A 27,082-nucleotide genomic window follows, 5' to 3' on the forward strand; every position below is an offset into this window, starting at 1 on the left:
TGCCTGGGTCGTGTATGGGGTCCTATACTCTCCTCTCCAGCCTCAAACACTTGTAAAAGTCCCGAACCTGCTGTTTCTAGCTGGCCTGTTGCCTTCTCTCAGATGCTGGAAACTCTGTAACCCAGCACACTGCACTGGAAGATGGCAAATCTTGAATACCCTTTCTACATCTGCAGGTACATTGAAGACTCATGGTACAGAGAGACGAAGAAGTGAAATATTGTATTCTTACTGAGTCCAAACTCGCTCTGGCTGCCTGAGAGGCCAGTGAATCAGAGACGAGGTACAGAGGCAAGGAATATGACTTTATTTGGATAGCTGGCTGGGAATTCTTAGAAAAGTGGGTGTCCATTCACAGATTTCCCTCAGAATTTTCCAGTTCTGGGAATTTCACAAGAGGAGGGCATATATAATTTCATTTCCACTGAAAAATGTCTCTAGATGACCTAGAGCTACTCAAATTATAGATAATGCTCCTGAGTAGAATGGGCTTTCCAGGTGGCACTAGTGAAAAAGAACACCCCTGCCAGTGCAGGAGACATAAGAGGCTCTGGATTGATTTTATCTTCCTGGGTTAGGAAGATCCCTTGGAGGAGGACATGGCAGCCCACTCTGGTATTCTTGCCTGGAGAGTCCCACAGACAGAGGAGCCTGGTGGGCTACAGTCCATAGGGTCAGGAATAGTCGGACAGGACTGAAGCAACTTAGCATGCATGCACCTGAGTAGGATAAAGCCACATTATTTTTTAAAATTGTGTAGTGGGGGACTTTAAGAGAATCATTTCATGAAGTGATAGTCATATGCAAGGGGGGTGACCGTCTTTGAGGAGTGGTGGGCATATTGAGAAGAGGGGAACATCCACAGACTGCCCCCCCCCCCTCCTCTGGACACCCGGGCTCCCAATTCATAGCTTTTGTCTCCTTTACATTTTGGATGTTTCCATTTGTTCCTTCTATGCCAGCTCCATGTTCCATTGGACTGGTGTGACCACTAAAAGTTGTCTCAATTTTGGCTTCAGTGACTTTGTTCTTATTTATCCTTCTGTCATTCTGAAAGCAGTGTATCTGCCCTGTTACAGTCACTTCACGCCCAAGAGCCTGGGCTCAGCTCATTTCTTGTGGCTCTTTTTCCAGTTACAGTCTCTTCCAGAAAAAGCCTTGGGATCTTTTTTTTTTTACATAATTAAGACTCTCAAATCTACTACGAGGGGGCTTCCCTGGTGCTCAGTGATAAGGAATCCAGCTGCCGATGCAGTAGACACTGATTCAGTTCCTGATCTGGGAAGATCCCACATGCTGCAGAGCAACTAAACCTGTGCACCACAATTATTGAGCCTGAGCTCTAGAGTCTGGAGCCGTGACTGCTGAGCCCACGAACTGCAACTCCTGAAGCCCACAGGCCCCAGGGCCTGTGCTGCACAACAAGAGAAGCCACCGCAATGAGTAGCCCAGTCCTACAGCTTGAGAACAGTCCCTGCTCTCCGCAAGCCTGTGCAGCAACGAAGACCCAGCACGGCCAAAAATACAATTATTTTTTAAAAATATCTGTGCATAGCCTTCAGTGCTACTCAAAATGCAGTCTGTGTTGAGAGAAAAATACAGAAAGTGAGTGTAAGCATCCAGAAAGATTTTGGCAAGTTGACATCAGTCCTCTTCCTGTGGCTAAAATGGGCCCTGGAATTACTGAAGTCGGGTGGTGGGGGTGATGACCTGTGTGTCATGCAGGTTCCTAATGCTTCACGGTTGTAACATGTCGGAAGTAGGCTGACCCATGTCTTGATTTGCTCCAGCTGATCACCATTGTCCCTTTTCACTCTCAGAAGTGTCCCAGTTTGGACAATAAATAAATGGTCTAGTTGATTTCCATCCTCACTGCTCAGCCTACATGTTCACCCTCAGCTCATCACCACCACCACCACCCTCCCCCCCCCAAAAAAATAGGCAGCTCCAGTGATTTCAAAGGAAGCCAGAGAAACTTCCCATCTAGTTCAAGTATGTTTCTACTTCAGGTATCTGACCCTCGGACTTATTTTCTTTATTTCCTCTTGGTGCCTTGTGAGTTATATTCCAGTCATTACAGAGAAAGCCCCACAGTGGGAGGGGAGAGTCTTGCTCATTGAGTAGCTTTCTGTGCTGAGACATTACAGAAGTCAGGGGCCACAGGATACAAGGAGATGGACACGGGGAGTGCTTTTGTCTCACTGTAAGTTGACTGATGTTCTCTGTAAATGATGAATGGGTTTGTCCCGACCTATAGCTACTGCCTAAGTGGTCCCCCATGGGGAAGATGCTGAAAGTCAACTTGTCTGCAGATACAAACCCTCAACCTATTACTGCACTTTCAGAGCTACTCTTTCTGTTAAACTTAGGAACAAATCTCTGTTTAAATGAAAATACTAGAGATTTTTTTCTGATCTCTCAGAAGTTCAGCTGAGGTCCAAAGTTAAAACAAGGAAAGCCTCCAGTTCTTGAGGCTTTGATACAAAATACGCCTCCACATTCTTCGCCTCTATCTCATCACCATCAAAAAAGAAATGAAGGCACGTCCTTGGTGGTCCAGTGGTCAAGAATCCACTTTCCAGTGCAAGGGGTGAAGGTCTGATCTCTGGTGGGGGAACTAAGAATCCACATGCCATGTGGAAAGGCAAAAGGAGGTGAAGAGGAAGAAGTGGAAGTTCTGGTTAACTTGGAAGGAAATGGCATGCTCACGGGGGCAGACTGTCTGTAGGGGTGAACTGGGTGCCCTCCTTTGGCAGAGGCCAAGATTGGAGAGCCAGCAAGGAAGGAAAACCAGAATTTCCACTTTCCAGTTGAGCTCATCTTCTGGGAGAGGACATGTCCCAGGTAACTGAGCAGAAGAGTGGCTGGTCCATTTGTGGTCCCTAACTATCAACGGCTGTCTTTAGCATGAAGGGTACCTAGCATACCTTTTTGGTTTTTTCTCCTATATTTGGCCTTTAACCGAAACTCTGGGGTGGTCTCTATCAACATTTCTTTTTTTATATGTATTTTAGATAAGTGATTTGTTAGAATAGGACTATTGTGAGGTTTACAAGCAAGCAGGCAGGAAATGCTGTGCCCCAAGAACTTACTGGGCAACAGTTTTAAAATCAAAGGAAAAGTGGGAAGGAGGAGGAGAACTTCTTTGTTTTTCTTCAGCAGACATGCTTCCATCATCAACTTCTCATTCAGGTTGAGCAGGGGAGTTTTCTTGTCCCTTCATGATCAAACCAGGTCCTCAAATGATTGTTTTTCCTGTGTGCAGAGAGCATGTCCTAGAGATCATTAACTTTCTGAGCTCACTGGAAGGAGGTAGGTCTCATGCCACCATTATTTTATTGTTTAGGGGCCTGTCTTGTGCTTCTGTTGCATCTTTTGTCGCTAAGCAAGCCTGCTTGGTTTTGTGGTTAAGCAAACCTGCTTTCCTGAATAATCATTAACTTATAGGGCTCTCCCATATTTTTTTATGCTTACAATCCCCTAGTGGGATTAACTATTTAATTGCGTGCATGTCTCTTTGTTGTTGTTCAGTCACTAAGACACGTCTGACACACAGCCTGTAGCCCACCAGGCTCCTCTGTCCGTGGGATCTCCCAGGCAAGAATTCAGGAGTGGGTTGCCATTTTCTATCAACATTTCTTGACCCTGATCCTTTCCCCTCAAGTTGCCCTGGTTCCAGTAACTAAAGTTTTCCCACTAGAGCAGGATGAAGGAAGCAGGGCTGAAATGAGCTGTGAGGCCATCCAGAGACTTGGTGCAAATACTCCCCTGGTCCCAACAAGGACAGCCAGGTGCAAGGTCGGTACAGGGCTTATTGCAAGGAAGACGGCTGGGTCAGCAAGCCTGGCACACGGCAGGATGGCTGAATACCTGCTGGGCTTTGGGGAGTAGGGATATTTCACGGCCATGTTGGAGCTGAGAACATGGAAAAGACCCTGAAGCCCTTGATGTCTGCTGAACTTGGCTAGAGCTCCGTGCTGCTGGCAGGCTCAGCTGGAAATTTGTTTACCCAGGGGACAGAGCATCAGATAAGCTTTGTGGTGGAAGAGCACCATGATTCTCACTCTAAATCTTGGAATTAGAGGGAGACAGAAAGATGATTCTGTGGAACTTGAGGGTGGTGAAGTTTTGGTGAATCTGAGGCAGAAATCTGCATCTGAGGTGAAACCTTCTTTCATTTATAGAGAAGGGATTCCTAGAGAGAGCAGTTTGTGGCCAGAATTTTAAAGAAATCAGGGTTGACTCAGAATTAAGATAGAGACCTAGGACTTTAGATTCTTTGTGCTTTTTTTTTTCTGATTTTTTTTCTTTTGAATTTTATTTAAATCTATATTTGGTAAAAGGAGACTTACAAATATGCAAATTCCTTTCTTTCTTAGCAATACAATTTCCTCTAGGAGATGAGGATGACTAAGAAGTAGGACCTGTGGGTTTGTGAATATATTACTCAGGATTCCCCCAAGAGATAGAAGCAATAGGAAGATGAATGGATGGATGGATGGATGGATGGAGAGAGTGCTCACTGGATATACATATATTTAGTTTTAAAAAATTTTTTTATTTTATTGGAATATAGTTGACTTACAATGTTGTGTTAAGTTTCAGGTACACAACAAAGTGATTCAGCTCTGCAGTGTGTGAATATTCATTTTTTCCAGATTCTTTTCTCATATAGGTTATTCCAGAATACTGAGTGTAGTTCCCTGTGCTATGCTGTAGGTCCTTGTTGGTTGTCTATAGCAGTGTGTGTATGTTAACCCCAGGCTCTTGATTTATCCTGCCTCTCCACATTTCCCCTTTGGTAACCATAGGTTTGTTTTCCATGTCTGTAAATCTGTTTCTGTTTTGCAAATAAATTCGTTTATCATCTTAAAATTAGATTCTACATATGAGTGATATCACATGATACTTGTCTTTGTCTTACTTCCGTTTCTATGATGATCTCTAGGTCCATCCATGTTGCTACAAATGGCATTATTTCATTCTTTTTATGAGTAGTATTCCATTGTATATATGTACCACATTTTCTTTATCCGTTCCTCTGTTGATGGACATTTAGTTGCTTCTGTGTCTGGGCTATTGTGTATAGTGACAGAAAGTGCTGATAAACCAGCTCTCTGTAAGAAAAAAAAAAAAAGAAGCCATAATTTATATCATTTGCTGATTTCTGTGGTGTAACTAATCCTGCTGTGGCCAATTTTTTTTTCTGTTTTACAAAAATAAATTTTATTTTTTAATTTATTTATTTTAATTGGTGGATGATTACTTTACAATATTGTAGTGGTTTTTGCCATACACCAACATGAATTGTCCACCGGTACACATGTGTGCCCCCCATCCTGAAACCCCTTCCTACCTCCCTCCCCACCTGTCTGTCTAGGTTGTCCCAGAGCACCGACTTCAGGTGCTGTGCTTCATGCATTGAACTTGCACTGTGTGACCAAGTTTTTAAATGTTTTTTAATCATGGTAAAAGTCACATAACACAAAACATACCATCTTAGCCATGTTTAACTGTGCAGCTAAGTATATTCACATTGTTCCATGACACTCACTGTCATCCACCTCCCGAATTTCTCACTATGTCCCCGTTAAATACTAACTCCTCGCCTACTCCCCAGACCCTGGGATCTACCAGTGTACTTTCTGACTCTGGCAATTATTGACTGTTCTAGCTACCTCATAGAAGTGGAATCAAACAGTATTCATCTGTACCTAATGTATATTGGAATGCATTTTTAGGGTTAACTTACGTCCTACTATCAGATTTGTTGTTTTTGTTCAGTCACTCAGCTGTGTCCCACGAACTGCTGCACACCAGGCTTCCCTGTCCTTCACCATCTCCCAGAGCTTGCTCAAACTCATGTCCATCAAGTCAGTGATGCCATCCAACCATTTCTCCTCTGTTGTCCCCTTCTCCTCCTGCCTTCAGTCTTTCTCAGCATCAAGGTCTTTTCCAATGAATTGGCTCTTCACATCAGGTGGTCCAAGTAGTGGAGCTTCAGCATCAGTCCTTCCAGTGAATATTCAGGATTGATTTCCCTTTGGATTGACTAGTTTGATCTCCTTGCAGTCCTTGGAACTCTCAAGACTCTTCTCCAACACCACAGTTCAAAAGAATCAATTCTTCGGTGCTCAGCCTTCTTTATGGTTCAACTCTCGCATCCACATATGACTGTTGGAAAAACCATAGCTTTAACTCCATGGAGCTTTGGGCAAAATAATGTCTCAGCTTTTTAATATGCTGTCAAGGTTGGTCATAGCTTTTCTTTTCTTTTCTTTTTTTTTTTTTGAAATTTATTTTATTGACATATAGTTGATTTCAGTTCAGTTCAGTTCAGTTGCTCAGTTGTGTCCGACTCTTTGTGACCCCATGAACTGCAGCACGCCAGGCCTCCCTGTCCATCACCAATTCCCAGAGTCCACTCAAATTCATGTCCATCGAGTCGGTGATGCCATCCAGCCATCTTATCCTCTGTCCTCCCCTTCTCCTCCTGCCCCCAATCCCTCCCAGCATCAGGGTCTTTTCCAATGAGTCAACTCGTCACATGAGGTGGCCAAAGTATTGGAGCTTCAGCATCAGTCCTTCCAATGAACACCCAGGACTGATCTCCTTTAGGATGGACTGGTTGGATCTCCTTGCAGTCCAAGGGACTCTCAGAGTCTTCTCCAACACCACAGTTCAAAAGCATCAATTTTTCAGCACTCAGCTTTCTTTATAGTCCAACTCTCACATCCATACATGGTCATAGCTTTTCTTCCAAGGTGCAAGCATCTTTTAATTTCATGGCTGCAGTCACCATCTGCAGTGATTTTGGAGCCCTCCAAAATAAAGTCTGTCACTGTTTCCATTGTTTCCCTATCTATTTGCCATGAAGTGATTGGATTGGACGCCATGATCTTTGTTTTTTGAATGTTGAGTTTTAAGCCAGCTTTTTCATTCTCCTCTTTCACTTTCATCAAGAGGTTGTTTAGTTCCTCTTTGCTTTCTGCCATAAGGGTGGTGTCATCTGCGTATCTGAAGTTATTGATATTTCTCCCAGAAATCTGTATTCCACCTTGTGTTTCTTCCATCCAGCCCAGCATTTCTCATGATGTACTCTGCATGTAAGTTAAATAAACTAGGTGACAGTATACAGCCTTGACGTAATCCTTTCCCAAATTGGAACCGGCCCATTGTTCCTTGTGTGTCTCTAACTGTTGCTTCTAGACCTGCATACAGGTTTCTCAGGAGGCAAGTTAGGTGGTCTGCTATTCCCATCTCTTTAAGAATTTTTCCATAGTATGTTGTGATTCACACAGTCAAAAGCTTTAGCATAGTCAATGAAGCAGAAGTGGATGTTTTTCTGGAATTCTCTTGCTTTTTCTATGGTCCAGTGGATGTTGGCAATTTATCTCTGGTTCCTCTGCCTTTTCTAAATCTACCCTGAATATCTGGAAGTTCTTGGTTTATGTACTGTTGAAGCCTCGCTTGGAGAATTTTGAGCATTACTTTGCTAGCATGTGAAAATGTGAAATGAGTGCAGTTATGTGGTAGTTTGAACATTCTTTGGCATTACCCTTCTTTAGGATTGAAATGAAAACTGACCTTTTCCAATCCTGTGGCCACTGCTGAGTGGCCACAAATTTGCTGATATATTGAGTGCAACAGTTTAACAGCTTCATCTTTAAGTATTTGAAATAGTTCAGCTAGAATTCCATCACCTCCATTAGCTTTGTTCGTAGTGATGCTTCCTAAGGCCCACTTGACTTCATACTCCAGATGTCGGGCTCTAGGTTAGTGATCACATGATTGAGGTTATCCAGGTCATTAGATACTTTTTGTATAATTTTTCTGTGTATTCTTGCCATCTCTTCTTAATATCTTCTGCTTCTGTTAGGTCCATACCATTTCTGTCTTTTATTGTGCCCATCTTTGCATGAAACATCCCCTTGGTATCACTAATTTTCTTGAAGTCATCTCTAGTCTTTCCCATTCTATTGTTCTCTGCTTCTTTGCACTGATCACTGAGGAAGGCTTTCTTATCTCTCCTTGCTATTGTTTGGAACTCTGCATCCAGATAGGTATATCTTTCCTTTTCTCCTTTGATTTTCACTTTTCTTCTTTTCTGAGCTATTTGTAAGGCCTCCTCAGACATCCATTTTGCCTTTTTTGCATTTCTTTTTCTTGGAGATGGTTTTGATCACTGCCTCCTGTAGAATGTTACGAACCTTCATCCATAGTTCTTTAGGCACTCTTATCAGATCTAATCCCTAGAATCTATTTGTCACTTCTACTGTATAATTGTAAGGGATTTGATTTAGGTCATCCTGAATGGCCTAGTGATTTTCCCTACTTTCTTCAATTTTTCTGAATTTGGCAATAAGGAGTTCATGATCTGGGCCACAATTAGCTCCTGGTCTTGTTTGTACCTTCTTTTCCCCCCTGTACTGTACACTAGGCCCTGACTAGCTATTCACTTTATACACAGCAGTGTATGTGTATAAGTCTCGGTCTCTCAATTTATCCTACCCACCCCTTTCTGCCCTTGGCCTCCATACATTTGTTCTCCACATCCGTCTATTTCTGCTTTGTGAATAGGTTTATCTGTACCATTTTTCTAGATTCCACATATATGCATTAATATACAGTATTTGTTTTTCTCCTCCTGACTGCCTTCACTCTGTATGACTGTCTCTAGGTCTGTCCACATCTCTGCAAATGGCAAAATTTTGTTCCTTTTAATGGATGAGTAATATTCCAATATATATATGTACCAAGTCTTTTTTATTCTTCTATTGATGGACATTTAGGTTGCTTCCATATCCTGGCCATTGTAAATAGTGCTGCAGTGAATATTGGGGTACATGTATCTTTTGGAATTATGGTTTTCTCTGGATATATACCAAGGAGTGAGATGTATATACCAAGGAGTCATATAGTAACTATTTTTAATTTTTTAAGGAACCTCCATGCTGTTCTCCATAGTGGCTACACCAGTTTACATTCCCACCAACAATGTAAGGAGGTTCCCTTTTCTCCTGCATTTATTGTTTGTATGTTTTTTGATAATGGCCCTTCTGACCAGTAGGAAGGTCGTATCGCATTATAGTTTTGATTTGCATTTCTATAATAATTTAGTTATGTTGAGCATCTTTTCATGTGCCTGTTGGCCATCTGTATGTTGTCTTTGAAAAGATATCTAGGTCTTCTATCTACTTTTTGATTGGGTTGTTTGTTTTGATATTGAGCTGCATGAGTTGTTTGTTTTGGAGTTTAATCTCTTATCAGATGCTTCATTTGCAAATGTTTTCTCCCATTCTAAAGGTTGTCTTTTCACCTGGTCTATGCTTTCCTTTGCTCTGCAAAAGCTTTTACATTTAGTTACGTCCCATTTATTTTTGTTTTTATTTTGAGAACTCTAGGAGGTGCATCGTAAAAGATCTTGCTGTGATTTATGTCAAAAAGTGTTCTGCCGATGTTTTCTTCTAAGAATCTTATGGTATCTGGCCTTACATTTAGGTCTTTAATCCATTTGGAGTTTTTGTGTATGGTGTTAGGGAGTGTTCTAATTTCATTCTTTTGCATGTAACTGTCTAGTTTTCCCAGCACCATGTACTGAAGAGACGACTTTTTCTCCATTGTATTAATATATTCTTGCTTCCCTGGTAGCTCAGATGGTAAAGAATCTGCCTGCAATTCAGGGGACCTGGGTTTGATCCCTGGGTCAGGAAGATCCCCTGGAGGAGGAAATAGCAACCCACTCCAGTATTACTGCCTGGAGAATCCCATGGACAGAGGAACCTGGTGAGCTACAGTCCATGGGGTCGCAAAGAGTCAGACACAGTTGAGTGACTGACACACTGTGTGCCTCCTTTATGCTATAACCAATTTTAAGCTGCCACCAAGTCACTAAGTTCGGAAGAGAAGCATGCAGTCATCTTTAACACGTCTGTATCATCTAGCTCCAACACACCGTGGGTTGGGAGTCAGTATTTGAGGCCACACAGGTTGTCCCAGCTAGCGTCCTCACTACTGCCCTTGAGTGGGGTGGAAGGACTCATTCTGGGGGTGTAGATTTTTGTAGCAGGTGTTTTGGAATGTTTTCTAAAGTCAAGTTTCCCTCCCTGGTTCTGATAGTAGCATCTTCCCTGATCATCTGTGGCAGCAATCCCCAGCCTTTTTGACCCCAGGGATCAGTTTTGTGGAAGACAGTTTTTCCCGGAACCAGGGTGGGGAGATGGTTTCAGGATGATTCAAGCTCATTACATTTATTGTGCATTTTATTGTTATTATTATTATGTCAGTTCCACCTCAGATCATCAGGCATTAATTGGATCCTGGAGGTTAGGGATCCTTGATCTATGGGATTTGGGGGGTTCAGTCCCACCTCTCATGTGTGTTCAATTGTGCAGTTGTGTCCAACTCTTTGTAACCTTAAGGACATAGCCTGCCAAGCTCCTCTGTCCATGGAGTTTTCTTGGCAAGAATATTGAACCTGGGTTGCCATTTCCTCCTCCAGGGGATCTTCCCAACTTGGGGATTGAACTTGTCTCTCTTGCATCTCCTGCATTGCAGGCAGATTCTTTACTGCTGAGCCACCAAGGAAGTCCCACGTGAACATTTATTAGATCAAACACTCCTCAAGCTGAAGACTTTATGGGTCCTCTTCCCAAGCCATTCATTCCAAGATGAGGCAGCTAAGGTTCAAAACAGTGAGGGGATTTTGTGACAGCAGTTCATGATGTCAGGGATCTGACTCCTGACTCTTTATCCAGGCATGTGTATGGGTGTGAGAGACAGAGAGAATGAATGAATGTGTTTATAATTACAGTTTGCTGCTCCTCAAGGATGGAAACAGGGGCCCTGCCTCCGAGTGACCCAGAGGGAGAGCTCAGAATGGATTGTTCTGGGTGGGGTAGGGATTGGCATCCACCCACCAAGGTAGAATACATTATCCTCCCTCCTGACTTCTGCTGGGAGGAGAGAAAGAAAGAGCGGCCTAAGAGGAAGAGAAATCAGGTTCTGGCCACAAAACTGCAGCGTGTGCCTCTGTTGAAACAAACACTGACAGACCTCCTCTCTGGAGGTCAGAGTGTAAATTACCTGGATCAAAGGAAAGCTCTGCCTGACACCAGGCTGTGTAAGAGGCAGAATTGCATGTCACTTTGTAAAACTGTAGGGATTTTCATTTGTTCATTTCTGATGGAAGGCGGAGGTGGTGGCAGAATTGGCTGCAACAGTGGTGACCAAAAGGGTGAGTGTGTGGAAAGGAAGATGCCCATTTCCCCCTGAAAAACAGAGGGTGCCTCAGTCTGATGTCACTGTGAGCGAGAACACCTAGAAAAAGCATCCCTGGTAGCTGGTTTTGAGCAAAAGTACAAAAGAGCTGAAGGCTGAGAAGTGATAAATGGCTGTTGTTAACTGTGGAGATGCAGATGATTTTTTTTTTTCCTCTGCATATTGATGGGATGCTGAGAAAGGTTGTGGGTTTTGAATGGTTAGGATTATCAAAGATGGAAACTAAATTGTCTGAATCAGTAGTCTCCCCTTTGCGTTCCAACTCACCTATTTTCTCCTGTTCTTTTTATAAAACACCCACCACATTCTTGCCCTTTAGGGAGGTCCTTCTGAAAAGCTGCCGTTTCCCACCCCTGCTACTCAGCTCAGCAGAGCCCTGACTAGCTCCTAAGGATGGAGCTCATAATTGTGGATATTCCTGAGAACCTTGTGGGAGGAGCTAGGGACCCTCTGTGGGTTGTGTGGGATCACATGTAACTTCTCCAATGGACTGTAGTGGAGTGACACTGGCTTTGCCATAGAGAAATGTCTTGTTTTACAGTCTCAACAGAGCCAAGTTCTACTTACATGTTGAACTTAAGTATCAGTCTCCCTCCTCATGAAGGCAGCCCCCCTTCCAGTGCATCCAGCTAAGGTGTAGGTGTGGCTTCAGTCTCTTTGGAGGGGGTGCTTGCTTTAAGAATGAGGAATTTATTTACTGAAACGGAATAATCTTCTATATATATTTTTAAGGACGTGAAGTATAGAGTAGTACTGTTGTGTGTGTGTTCTCTGAATACCCTGAGGTAGGCTATCCATGAGACCTTGCATTTTTTGGTTCAATAATAGAAACCTAAGCTCTGTTTCAATGGTTAAAAGGGACTTCTATACCTTCTGTCTCTTCTTTTTTATTGAGATGTAATTGATATAAAACATTGTACAGTCAACCCTTGAACAACATGAGGATTAAGGGCACTAACTGCCCCTCCACACACAAACACACACAGTCAAAAATCTGCATGTAACTTCACAGTTGGGCCTTCCCATTTGTGGGTTTGGATCTGCATCCACTGGATTCTGTGTTTTTGGGTTCTGTATCCATGGATCTTGTAGTGTATATTTAAAATGGGAAAAAAAAGCTACTTATAAGTAGACCTGCACTGTTCAGATCTATGCTGTACTAGGGCTGAGTGTGTTAGTTTTAGGTGTACAACATGATGATTTGATACAAGTGTAGATTGTGAAATAATTACCTCAGTAAATTTAATTGACTTTCATCACCACACAGTTATAATTTTTCTTGTGATAAGAACTTTTAAGATTTATTTTCAACAATTTTCAAACATGTAATACTGCATTGTAAACTATTGTCACAATGCTGTACATTATCACACCCCCAGGACTTATTTATGTCATAACTAGAAGTTTTTTTTTTAATATAAATTTACTTATTTTAATTGGAGGCTAATTACTTTACAATATTGTAGTGGTTTTTCCATGCATTGACCTGGATCCACCATGGGTGTACATGTGTTCCCCATCCTGAACTGCCCTCCCATCCCATCCCTCTGGGTCATCTCATTGCACCAGCCCCAAGCACCCTGTCTCATGCATCAAACCTGGACTGGTGATCTGTTTCACATATGATAATATTCATGTTTCAATGCCATTCTCCCAAATCATCCCACCCTCGCCCTCTCCTACAGAGTCCAAAAAACTGTTCTACACATCTATGTCTCTTTTGATGTCTTGCATATAGGGTTATTGTTACCATCTGTCTAGATTCCATATATATGCGTTAGTATACTGTATTGGAGTTTTTCTTTCTGGCTTACTTCACTCTGTATAATAGGCTCCAGTTTCATCCACCTCATTAGAACTGATTCAAATGTATTCTTTTTAGTGGCTAAGTAATATTCCATTGTGTATATGTACCACAGCTTTCTTATCCATTCATCTGATGATGGACATCTAGGTTGCTTCCATGTCCTGGCTATTATGAACAGTGCTGCAGTGAACATTGGGGTGCACGTGTCTCTTTCAGATCTGATTTCTTCGGTGTGTATGCCCAACAGTGAAATTGATGCGTCATATAGCAGTTCTATTTCCAGTTTTTTAAGGAATCTCCACACTGTTCTCCATAGTGGCAGTGATAGTTTGCATTCCCACCAGCAGTGTAAGAGGGTTCCCTTTTCTCCACACCCTCTCCAGCATTTATTGCTTGTAGACTTTTGGATAGCAGCCATTCTGACTGGCGTGTAATGGTACCTCACTGTGGTTTTGATTTGCATTTCTCTGATGATGAGTGATGTTGAGCATCTTTTCATGTGTATGTCTTCTTTGGAGAAATGTCTATTTAGTTCTTTGGCCCATTTTTTGATTGGGTTTTTTTTTTTTTTTTTTTTCCTGGAATTGAGCTTCAGGAGTTGCTTGTATATTTTTGAGATTAATTTTTTGTCAGTTGCTTCATTTGTTATTATTTTCTCCCATTCTGAAGGTTGTCTTTTCACCTTGCTTATAGTTTCCTTTGTTGTGCAAAAGCTTCTAAGTAACAAATGTTTATTTTTGCTTTTATTTCCAATACTCTGGGAGGTGGGTCATAGAGGATCCTGCTATGATTTATGTTGGAGTGTTTTTGCCTATGTTTTCCTCTAGAAGTTTTATAGTTTCTGGTCTTGCGTTTAGATCTTTAATCCATTTTGAAGGTTTATTTTTGTGTATGGTGTTAGAAAGTGTTCTAGTTTCATTCTTTTACAAGTGGTTGACCCGTTTTCCCAGTACCACTTGTTAAAGAGATTATCTTTTCTCCATTGTATACTCTTGCCTCCTTTGTCGAAGAAAAGGTGTCCATAGGTTCGTGGATTTATTTCTGGGCTTTCTATTTTGTTCCGTTGATCTATATTTCTGTCTTTGTGCCAGTACCATACTGTCTTGATGACTGTGGCTTTGTAGTAGAGCCTGAAGTCGGGCAGGTTGATTCATCCTGTTCCATTCTTCTTTCTCAAGATTGCTTTGGCTATTCGAGGTTTTTTGTATTTCCATACAAATTGTGAATTTATTTGTTCTAGTTCTGTGAAATAAACCTTTGGTAGCTTGATAAGGATTGCATTGAATCTATAGATTGCTTTGGGTAGTATACTCATTTTCACTATGTTGATTCTTCCAACCCATGAACATGGTATATTTCTCCATCTGTTTGTGTCCTCTTTGATTTCTTTCATCAGTGTTTTATAGTTTTCTATATATAGGTCTTTTGTTTCTTTAGGTAGATATATTTCTAAGTATTTAATTCTTCTCATTGCAGTGGTGAATGGAATTGTTTCCTTAATTTCTCTATTTTCTCACTGTTAGTGTATAAGAATGCAAGGGATTTCTGTGTGTTAATTTTATATCCTGCAACTTTACTATATTCATTGATTAGCTCTAGTAATTTTCTGGTGGAGTCTTTAGGGTTTTCTATGTAGAGGATCATGCCATCTGCAAACAGTGAGAGTTTTACTTCTTCTTTTCCACTCTGGATTCCTTTTATTTCTTTTTCTTCTCTGATTGCTATGGCCAAAACTTCCAAAACTATATTGAATAATAGTGGTGAGAGTGGGCACCCTTGTCTTGTTCTTGACTTTAGGGGAAATGCTTTCAATTTTTCACCATTGAGGATAATGTTTGCTGTGGGTTTGTCATATATAGTTTTTATTATGTTGAGGTATATTCCTTCTCTTCATGTTTTCTGGAGGGTTTTTATCATAAACGGATGTTGAATTTTGTCAAAGGCTTTCTCTGCATCTATTGAGATAATCATATGGTTTTTATCTTTCAATTTGTTAATGTGGTGTATTACGTTGATTGATTTGCAGATATTGAAGAATCCATGTATCCCTGGGATAAACCCACTTGGTCATGATGTATGATGTTTTTAATATGTTGTTGGAGTCTGTTTGCTAGAATTTTGTTAAGGATTTTTGTGTCTGTGTTCATCAGTGATATTGGCCTGTAGTTTTCTTTTCTTTTCTTTTTTTTTTTTTTGTGGTGTCTTTGTCTGGTTTTGGTATTAGGGTGATGGTGTCCTCATAGAATGAGTTTGGAAGTTTACCTTCTTCTGCAATTTTCTGGAAGAGTTTGAGTAGGATAGGTGTTAGCTCTTCTCTAAATTTTTGGTAGAATTCAGCTGTGAAGCCGTCTGGTCCTGGGCTTTTGTTTGCTGGAAGATTTCTGATTACAGTTTCAATTTCTGTGCTTGTGATGGGTCTCTTAAGATTTTCTGTTTCTTTCTGGTTCAGTTTTGGAGGTTTTACTTTTCTAAAAATTTGTCCTTTTCTTCCAAGTTGTCCATTTTATTGGCATATAGTTGCTGATAGTCTCTTGTGATCCTTTGTATTTCTGTGTTGTCTGTTGTGATTTCTCCATTTTCATTTCTTATTTTGTTGATTTGACTCTTCTCCCTTTGTTTCTCGATGAGTCTGGCTAATGGTTTGTCAATTTTATTTATCTTCTCAAAGAACCAACTTTTAGCTTTGTTGATTTTTGCTATGGTGTCTTTTGTTTCTTTTGCACTTATTTCTGCCCTTATTTTTAAGATTTCTTTCCTTCTACTAACCCTGGGGTTCTTCATTTCTTCCTTCTCTAGTTGCTTTAGGTGTAGAGTTAGGTTATTTATTTGACTTTTTTCTTGTGTCTTGAGGTTAGCCTGTATAGCTGTGAACTTTCCCCTTAGCACTACTTTTACAGTGTCCCATAGGTTTGGGGTTGTTGTGTTTTCATTTTCATTTGTTTCTATGTATATTTTGATTTCTTTTTTGATTTCTTATGTGATTTGTTGGTTATTCAGCAGCATGTTGTTCAGCCTCCATATGTTGGAATTTTTAATAGTTTTTCTCCTGTAATTGAGATCTAATCTTATTGCATTGTGGTCAGAAAAGATGCTTGGAATGATTTCAATTTTTTTGAATCTACCAAGGCTAGAATTATGGCCCAGGATGTGATCTATCCTGGAGAATGTTCCATGTGCACTTGAGAAAAAGGTTAAATTTATTGTTTTGGGGTGAAATGTCCTATAGATATCAATTAGGCCTAACTGGTCTATTATATCATTTAAAGTTTGTGTTTCCTTGTTAATTTTTGGTTTAGTTGATCTGGCTATAGGTGTGAGTGGGGTATTAAGGTCTCCCACTATTATTGTGTTATTGTTAATTTCCCCTTTCATACTTGTTAGTGTTTGCCTTACATATTGCGGTGCTTCTATGTTGGGTGCATATATATTTATAATTGTTATATCTTCTTCTTGTATTGATCCTTTGATCATTATGTAGTGTCCTTCTTTGTCTCTTTTAACAGCCTTTATTTTAAAGTCTATTTTATCTGATATGAGTATTGCTACTCCTGCTTTCTTTTGGTCTCTATTTGCATGGAATATCTTTCTCAGCCCTTCACTTTCAGTCTGTGTGTGGACCTTGTTTAGAGGTGGATCTCTTGTAGACAGCATATATAGGGGTCTTGTTTTTGTATCCATTCAGCCAGTCTTTGTCTTTTGGTTGGGGCAGTCAACCCATTTCCATTTAAGGTAATTATTGGTAAGCATGGTCCCATTACCATTTACTTTGTTGTTTTGGGTTCAAGTTTATACACCCTTTCTGTGTTTCTTATCTAGAGAAGATCCTTTGGCATTTGTTGGAAAGCTGGTTTGGTGGTGCTGAATTCTGTCAGCTTTTGCTTGTCTGTAAAGCTTATGATTTCTCCTTCATACTTGAATGAGATCCTTGCTGGGTACAGTAATCTGAGGTTTTTCTCTTTCATCACTTTAAGTATGCCCTGCCATTCCCTTCTGGCCTGAAGAGTTTCTATTGAAAGATCAACTGTTATCCTCATGGGAATCTCGTTGTGTGTTATTTGTTGTTTTTACCTTGCTGCTTTTAATATTTGTTCTTTGTGTTTGATATTTGTACTTTTTAACCCTCTTTACCCTTTTTGCCTACCTCCCACCTCCGTGCCTCTGGCAATCACCAACCTGTTTTGTTTATCTCTGAGTTCAGTTTCTTTTTAGATTCTACCTGTAAGTAAGATGATACAGTATCTGTTTTTCTCTGTCTGACTTATTTCAGTTAGCATAAAGTCCTCAAGGTTCATCCATGTTATTCCAAGTGGCAGCATTTCCTTCTTTTTTATGGCCAAATTTTAGGTAACACCCATCACATTACATCTACTTTATCCATTCATCTACTGATAGGTACTTAGGTTGCTTTTGTATCTTGGCTATTGCAAATAATGCTGCAGTGAACATGGGGATGCAGAGAGCTTTTCAAGATAGTGATTTTGTTTCCTTTAGATAAACACCCATACGTGGGACTGCTGGATCATATGGTAGTTCAACTTTTACTTTCTGGAAGAACTTCTGTAGTGGCTACACCAATTTACATTCCCACCAACAGTGTACAAAGGTGCCCCTTTATCCACATCTTCTCTAATACTTGTTATTTCTTATCTTTTTGATAATAGCCATTCTAACAGGAATGAGGTAATATCTTATGATTTTGACTTGCATTTCCCTGAGGATTAGTGATGTTGAGCACTTTTTCATGTTGATGTTGAGTATTTGTTGACTGTTTATATGACTTCTTTCAAAAAATTGTCTATTCAGTTCCTCGGTATATTTTTGATTGGATAGTTTTAGAGTTTTTTTCCTATTGAGTTGTGTGCATTCTCTGCCTTTTTAGAGGGTATTAACCCCTTATCAGATTCAGTTCAGTTCAGTTGTTCAGTCGTGTCCGACTCTTTGTGACACCATGAATCACGGCACGCCAGGCCTCCCTGTCCATTACCAACTCCCGGAGTCCCAAACCCATGTCCATGGAGTCAGTGATGCCATCCAGCCATCTCATTCTCTGTTGTCCCCTTCTCCTCCTGCCCTCAATCTTTCCCAGAATCAGGGTGTTTTCAAATGAGTCAGCTCTTCACATCACGTGGCCAAAGTATTGGAGTTTCAGCTTCAAAAATCAGTTCTACCAATGAACACCCAGGACTGATCTCCTTTAAGATGGATTGGTTGGATCTCCTTGCAGTCCAAGGGACTCTCAAGAGTCTTCTCCAACACCACAGTTCAAAAGCATCAATTCTTCGGCGCTCAGCTTTCTTTATAGTCCAACTCTCACATCCATACGTGACCACTGGAAAAACCATAGCCTTGACCAAACGGACCTTTGTTGGCAAAGTAATGTCTCTGTTTTTTAATATGCTATCTAGGTTGGTCATAACTTTCCTTCCAAGGAGTAAGCGTCTTTTATTTTCATGGCTGCAGTCACCATCTGCAGTGATTTTGGAGCCCCCCAAAATAACATCTGTCACTGTTTCCACTGTCTCCCCATCTATTTCTTATGAAGTGATGGGACCAGATGCCATGATCTTAGTTTTCTGAATGTTGAGCTTTAAGCCAACTTTTTCACTGTCCTCTTTCACTTTCATCAAGAGGTTCTTTAGTTCTTCTTCACTCTCTGCCATAAGGGTGGTGTCATCTGCATATCTGAGGTTATTGATATTCCTCCCGGCAATCTTGGTTCCAGCTTGTGCTTCCTCCAGCCCAGCATTTCTCATGATGTACTCTGCATATAAGTTAAATAAGCAAGGTGACAATATACAGCCTTAACATACTCCTTTTCCTCTTTGGAACCAGTCTGCTGTTCCATGTCCATTTCTAATTGTTGCTTCCTGACCTGCATACAGGTTTCTCAAGAGGCTCATCAGATTAGTGATTTGCAAATATTTTCTTCCATTCAGTAGGTTGCTTTTCATTTGTTGGTGATTTCCTTTGTTGTGAAGAAGTCTATTATTTTATATTTGCTTTCCTTACCTTTGCTTTTGGTGCCAAATCCAGAAAATTATTGCCAAGAACAACGTCAAGGAGATTATTCCCTATCATTTCTTCTAGGAGTTTTATGGTTTCAGGTCTTACGTTCAGATTTTTAACCTACTTTGAGTTTGTTTTTGTGTATGGTAAAAGATAGTGATCCAGTTTTATTCTTTTGCCTGTTGGTTGTCCTGTTTTCCTGGCATTGTATTTTGAAGAGACAGTCCTTTCCCTGCTATATACGTATGGTTCCTTTGGCATAAATTAATTGACCAAATATGCACATGTTTATTTCTGGGGTCTCTGTTCTCTTCCATTGATCTGTGTGTCTGCTTTTATGCCAATACCATATTGTTTGATTATTATAACTTTGTAATATAGTTTGAAATCAGGAAGCATAATGCCTTCAGGTTTGTTCCTGCTCCAGTTCCTTTGGCTGTTTGGGTCTTTGTTGATCCATACAAATGTTAGAATTGTTTTTTCTATTTTTGTGAAAAAATACCATTGTACGGATTGTACTGAATTTGTAGCTTGCTTTGAATGGTCAGACATTTTAATAATATTAATTATTTCCACCCCCAGGCACAGACTATCTGTGTCTGTATTTTCTTTTATCAATGTCTTACATATTTCAGTGTACAAGTCTTTTGCCTCCTTGGTTAAATTTATTCCTAGGCATTTTATTCTTTTTGATGCAATTGTAATTGGGATTGCTTTCTTAATTTCTTTCTGGTAGTTTATTATTTATGTTAAGAAAACAGCAGATTTTTGTATGTTAATTTTGTATCCTGCAACTTTACTGAATTCATTTACTAGTTCTAATAGTTTTTTAGTAGCATCTTTAGAATTTTCTGCGTATCGTATCATGTTACCTGCAAACAAGGACAGTTTTGCTTCTTCCTTCCCAATTTGGTTTCCTTTCATTTCTTGTCTGATTGCTGTGGTGAGGACTTCCAGTACTATGCTGAATAAAATGCACAAACGTGTACATCCTTTTTCCTGATCTTGGAGGAAATGCTTTCTGTGATTCACCACTGAGAATGTTGTTGGCTGTAGGTTTGTTATTATGTTGAGGTATGTTCCCTCTGCACCCACTTTGTTAATAGGTTTTAATGTAATGGATGTTGAATTTTGCCAAAAGCTTTTTCTGAGGCTATTGAGATGATCATATGATTTTCTTCAGTTTGTTAATATGGTGTGTCACATTGACTGAGTTGCAGATACTGATCCATTCTTGCGTCCCTGGAATAAATCCCATTTGATCATAGTGTAGGATCATTTTAATGTATTTTTGAAAAGGTTAAAATCATTGGCTGGGGACCTGCTAAAAATCAGGCATGTGGGAGGTTCTTTACATACATGACCTCATGGGCTCCATGCAGTGCTCTGGGCAGCTATTATTTGCATCTCATAGGTTTTTATTCCAGAACTATCTGACCCCAAAGACTTGCCCTTTCTGTTAATCTAGTCTGCCTCCTGCTAGAATTAAGGCAAGATTGTCACCATGCAGGGCTACTAGGAAAGTCACATTTCTGCAAGTAAAGATGACACATCTCCCATTGCCACTATTAATATCATTCTGATAGTTTTTGTAAAAAGGTAGAAAGACTATAGTAATGGAATGAGCAAGCCCCTGAGGTCCCGGGCAAAAGTCTCAGCTCTGAAATTTACTATTTGTATGACTCTTATAATAATAGCAGCCATGGACTAAATTGTGTCCCTCACCCCATTTCACAAATTCATATGTTGAGGGTATGATGGTATTTATAGATGGGTTCTTTGGGAGGTAATTAGGGCCAAGTGAGGTCAAGGATGGGCACCTTAATCTGATGGGATCAATGTCTTATAGGAGACACTGGAGAGCTCTGTCTCACCCTGTGCAGGCACAGAGCTAAGGCCACGTGAGGACACAGTGAGGAGGTCAACAAGAGAGCCCGCACCAGAAAATGAATCTTTTGGCACCTTCTAGTGTCCATAACTGAGAAAATAAGTTTCAGTTGTTTGAGACACTCAGTCTGTGGTATATTGCTATGTCCTTTCAAGCAGACTGATAGAATAGCCAACACCATTATAAGCATTTTGTAAACATCAACTATTCTGGTGTACACCTCTGAGGAAGATACTACATTATCATCATCTACATAATACAACTGTGGTGCTGAAGAAGACTCTTGAGAGTCCCTTGGACTGCAAGGAGATCAAACCAGTCAATCCTGTAGGAAATCAACCCTGAATATTCCCTGGAAGGACTGATGCTGAAGCTGAACCTCCAATACTTTGGCCACCTGATGCAAAGAGCCAACTCATTGGAAAAGACCCTGATGCTGGGAAAGATTGAAGGCAGGAAGAGAAGGGGGCGACAGAGGATAAGATGGTTGGATGGCATCATCGACTCAATGGACATGAACCTGAGAAAACTCCAGGAGGTAGTGAAGGACAGGGAAGCCGGCCTACTGCAGTCCATGGGGTCACAAAGAGTTGGACAGACTGAGCAACTGAACAACAACATGATACAACCGAGAAACCTAAAGCTTAGAGAGGCCAGAGACCTTGGTAGTGAAAAGTAATTCAGGCACCAAAAAATAAGGGCATGTATCAATGGAAAGAAGATCAGTAGTTGCCCTGTGCCAGGACAAAGGAGATAAAGGGAAACTTTGGTGGGGTTTTCTATCTATATTCTATCTATCTATATAGAACTTTTTTATATCTATATTCTATAGATAGAAATATTCTATATTTTGTTTTTATATCATAGTGGAATTCCATGGTTATGTATATTTGTCAGAACTCATTGGACTGTATAGCTCAAATGGGCACATTTTATTATATGTGATTTTTAACTTAGTAAAGATTAATGAAAAATCTTTAAGAAAAATAAAAGATTCTTACTGTTAAAAGAAAAAAAAAGATAAAGTCAGATCACTTGGGTCTGAATCCCAGCTTCATTATAGATTCATTGTATAATTCTGATCAAGTTACTTGATCTCTCTGGGTCTCTCAGCCTCTAGTTCCTCATCTGTTAAATGGAGATGAAATATTCTCTTAATATTTAAGACTGTCATAAAAATATTTTGCACTGTTTTGTTTATACATTCATCCAACAAATGTATGATGACCACCTTCTACATGTCATGCATTGTTCCAGGTGGGAACGATGGACCCAGCCTTCTGGGTGGTATTGTTGTTCAGTTGCTGAATCATGTCCAACTCTTTGTGACCCCATGGACTGCAGCACGCCAGGCTTCCCTGTCCTTCATTACCTCCCAGAGTTTGCTCAAACTCATGTCCATTGAGTCATTGATGCTATCCAACCGTCTCATCCCCTGTCACACCCTTATCCTGCCCTGATATTTTCTGGCATCGGTGTCTTTTCCAGTGAGTCAGCTCTTTGCATCAGGTGGTCAAAGTATTGGAGGTTCAGCTTCAGCATGAGTCCTTCCAGTACCTATTCAGGGTTGATTTCCTTTAGGATTGACTAATTTGGTCTCTTTGCTATCCAAGGCCATGTACAAAATAGATGGGGTCCCTGTCCTCCTGGAGCTAATTTTCCAGTGAGGATGGGGGAGACTATTGACAAATTAAAATAACATAACTGTGGATGGAAATGGACATGTGTTATGAATTAGTATAGACAAAGTAATGCAGTTAGCTAGGGAATATATTAGAGAGTGTACCCAAGGAAAGGGTAGAGAACCAAGGGGTGACTGAACCAAATTTTAAGGTGGAGTAGGAGGAGGTGGAGGAGGAGGCCATGCAGAAATCTGAAGGACGAGAGCATCAGGCAGAAAGAATGAAACATGCAAAGGCCCTGCGGCTGGAATGACCTTGAGTAGTAAGGAATAAAAAAGCCAGAATGACTGGAGAGGAGTGAGCAGGCTGAGAGCCAGGAGCAAGGAGAATGGTCTCAGATAGGTCTGAGGAGGGCAGGGATCAGTAGCTTTTCAGGGATTATGAAGGCCATGAGAAGCCATTGGAAGGTTTATGAAGGGGATTTAGAAGACCTGACTTCACCTTACAACAGTCACTCTATGCTGTGGAAAATTAGCTGTAGAAGAAACGATTATAGAAGCAAGGAACATTGTCGGAGGCTGTTGTAGCAGTACAGATGCTGAGGGCTTGGACTGTACAGGGTGGTGGCCTTGGACCATGATGGTGGCCTTGGAGAAGGAGAGAAGTGATGATTCTGGACATATACGGGTGATAAGCTCTTGCCAATGTATTGCATGAGGGAAAAGAGAAAAGGAAATGCATCAAGAATGACTCTTGTGTTTTTGGCTTGTGCTACTGGGCAGATGTTGGTGTCTCTTGCAGTAAGGGAAACTCAGGCAGAAAATTAAGAGTTCTGCTTTAGACTTGAAAATATGGAGCTACACATTAGACAACCACATGGCAATGATATGTGTATAGGTGGAGCTGAGTCTGGAGCTCAGGGGCCAGTTGAAGCTAAAGATAGAAAGAAATGTCCACAGCAGTGTAAATGTCTTGTTACTACATCTCCTTGAAACTGCAGTGGGCACCATCTCTCCTGTCTCCCTCCAAGGTCTGGTTCAGTGTCTCTAGGTGCCTGCACGAAGCCAAGTCTAGGGACCAGGAAGGGGAGGCAAACATAGAGATGCTTCTCAATAGACACTGATAGCTAGTCACCACATTCCAGTGAATAACTCCTTTTCCTGCAGGATCATATATATTTTCAGACTCCTTCTGTTTTTCAGGTCGTATGTTAAAAGTCACCTTCTCAGAAAGACCTTCTGTAGCCTCCCTATCTAAAATAGGTCTCCTCTTTTGGTTTCCAACCCTACTGCAGCCTTTCATCATCCAGCACACTGTTAATTTCATTCCTATCATTCATTTATAATTATTAGTTTATGTTTTTTATTTCTCCCCTCCATTGTGGAAGGAATTAGACTGTATGATGGAAGGAAACCTACATGTGTGGCCATCACTCTCAGCCAGAACTTACACCATGCCTGGCACATAATAGGTGCTCAATAAATGCTTGTTGAAGTGAATGAGCTGCTCTTGCCAGACACACCATGAGTGGATTAATTGATGCTCCAAGCATGGACCGGAGTAGCCTGACTCCAGATCATCAAGTCCTCTGCCCCAAGAGGAATGGGTTTGGTTTTGTTCATAATAAAAAGCTCATTTAACATGAGCTCTACCCTCTTAACAAAATAGCCATACTCATAGAAGCCGAGAATAGAATGGTATTTGCCAGGAGCAGGGACATTTGTAAGTCGTGTCTGACTCTTTGTGACCTCATAGACTGTAGCCTGCCAGGCTTGTCTGTCCATGGGATTTCCCAGACAAGAATACTGGAGTGGGTTGGCATTTCCTTCTCCAGGGGATCCTCCCAACCCAGGGATTGAACCTGCATCTCCTACATTGGCAGGTGGATTCTTTACCACTGAGCCACCAGGAAAGCCCAAAAGGGACATGGAAAGTGGCTATTCAATGGGTATAAAATTTCAGTATGCAAGACAAGTCAAGTCTAAGGAACTGCAGTATAAAGTCGACACAGGGAATAATCACCAAGTAGTGTAGAGGCAAACAGCATGGTGGAATTCCAAGACGTACAGGTGGTATCCATCACTGAGCAGGATGGCATAAACATCCTTATCAGCAGGATCATGGCCCAGAGATGGGTGGATCCACTGTAACTCCCTGCTAAGCTCCTGAAAGGGAAGATCTATATAAGTGGTTTGAGTTATTCTCTTGAGAAGGAGAAGGCAATGGCACCCCATTCCATTACTCTTGCCTGGAGAATCCCATGGACAGAGGAGCCTGGTAGGCTGCGGTCCAGTCCATGAGGTCGCTAAGAGTCGGACTCGACTGAGCGACTTCACTTTCACTTTTCACTTCCATGCATTGGAGAAGGAAATGGCAACCCACTCCGGTGTTCTTGCCTGGAGAATTCCAGGGATGGAGGAGTCTGGTGGGCTGACGTCTATGGGATTGCACAGAGTTGGACATGACTGAAGTGACTTAGCAGCTTAGCAGCTTGAGATGTCAGGGCCAGCAAGCTGAAAACCCATGTGGCTGTTTGCCAGCTGCCAGGTTTAAAATCTAGTACCTTAAAAAGTGAAAGTGAAACTGAGAAGATACTGAAAGATTTCTAATCAAGAACCGTCCCCTGCAGGGGAAGGCTATTTTTATATTCCATCCCAACAAAGTGGAGAGTTCTGGGAATGCAGCGTGTACCCAGTGTCTGGGAGAGAAACGGGAATGGGAAGCTCACTGCTAGCTCTCCTAAAAACAAGGCTGAAAATATCACAGAGCTCTGCTTCCTGGCAACGTCTGTCCTCCAAATCTCTTGAGAACTGGGAAGAAGGGACAGTGGGCCCAGTAAAGAAAATATGCAGTCAAAGTGGCAGTAGAAGTTATAAAGGGAAGTTGAAATGGTTGAGACTTCTGTTACTCTTAACTAAAGGGTATTCTCTTTTTTTTAATTGAAGTATAGTTGATTTACCATGTTGTGTTAGTTTCTGGTATACAGCAGACTGATTCAGTTGTGTGTGTATATATATATATTTTTCATATTGTTTTCCATTGTGATTTATTTTAAGGTATTGAATATAGTTCCCTGTGCCATGCAGTAGGACCTCAGTGTTTATCTATTTCATATAAAGTAGTTTGAATCTGCTAATTCCAAATTCTTATTTATCCCTCCCTCACCCCCTTTCATTGAGTTAGACAAGGCTGTGGTCCGTGTGATCAGATTGGCTAGCTGTCTGTGATGGTGGTTTCCGTCTGTCTGCCCTCTGATGCCCTCTCTCAGTGCCTACCATCTTGCTTGGGTTTCTCTTACCTTGGACATGGGGTATCTCTTCACGGCTGCTCCAGCAAAGCACAGCCGCCGCTCCTTACCTTGGACATGGGGTAGCTCCTCTCGGCGCTTACTTCTTGGAAGGAAAGCTATGACCAACCTAGACAGCTAATATGCAGAGACATTACTTTGCCAACAAAGGTCTGTCTAGTCAAGGCTATGGTTTTTCCAGTGATCATGTATGGATGTGAGAGTTGCACTATAAAGAAAGCTGAGTGCTGAAGAATTGATGCTTTTGAACTGTGGTGTTGGAGAAGACTCTTGAGAGTCCCTTGGACTGCAAGGAGATCCAACCAGTCCATCCTAAAGGAGATCAGTCCTGGGTGTTCATTGGAAGGACTGATGTTGAAGCTGAAACTCCAATACTTTGGCCACCGGATGCAAAGAGCTGACTCATTTGAAAAGATCCTGATGCTGGGGAAGATTGAGGGCAGGAGGAGAAGGGGACAACAGAGGATGAGATGGTTGGATGGCATCACTGACTCAATGGACATGAGTTCGGGTAAACTCCGGGAGTTTGTGATGGACAGGGAGGCCTGGCATGCTGCGGTTCATGGGATCACAGAGTCGGACACGACTGAGCAACTGAACTGAACACCCCCTTTCCCCTTTGGAAATCATGTTTGTTCTCTAGGTATGTGAGTCTATTTCTCTGTTGTAAATAAATTCATTTGTATCATATTTTAGATTCCACATATAATCATATTATATGGTATTTGTCTTTCTCTGACTTATCTTTATTATGATAATCTCTAGGTTCATCCACGTTGCTGCACATGGCGTTGTTTCATGCTTCTTGTGGCTGAGTAGTATTCCACTGTATACAGAGGATCCCCTGGATAAAGATGTACCACATCTTTATCCATTCATCTCTTGATGGACATTTAGGTTGTCTCGATTTCTTGACTATTATGAACAGTGCTGCTATGAACATAAGGGTGCATGTATATTTTCAAATTATCATTTTCTCCAGATGGATGCCCTGGAGTTGGATTGCTACTTCATATGACAACTCTATTTTTAGCTTTTTAAGGAACCTCCATACTGTTTTCTATAATGGCTGTACCAATTTACATTCCCACCAGTAGCCTAGGAGGGTTCCTAATGGGTATTCTTAAGAGAATTGATGCTTTCTAACTGTGGTGCTGGAGAACTCTTCAGAG

The sequence above is a fragment of the Muntiacus reevesi genome, chromosome 2 (genome assembly GCF_963930625.1).
Source record: "Muntiacus reevesi chromosome 2, mMunRee1.1, whole genome shotgun sequence".
NCBI classification, from domain to species: Eukaryota; Metazoa; Chordata; class Mammalia; order Artiodactyla; family Cervidae; genus Muntiacus; species Muntiacus reevesi.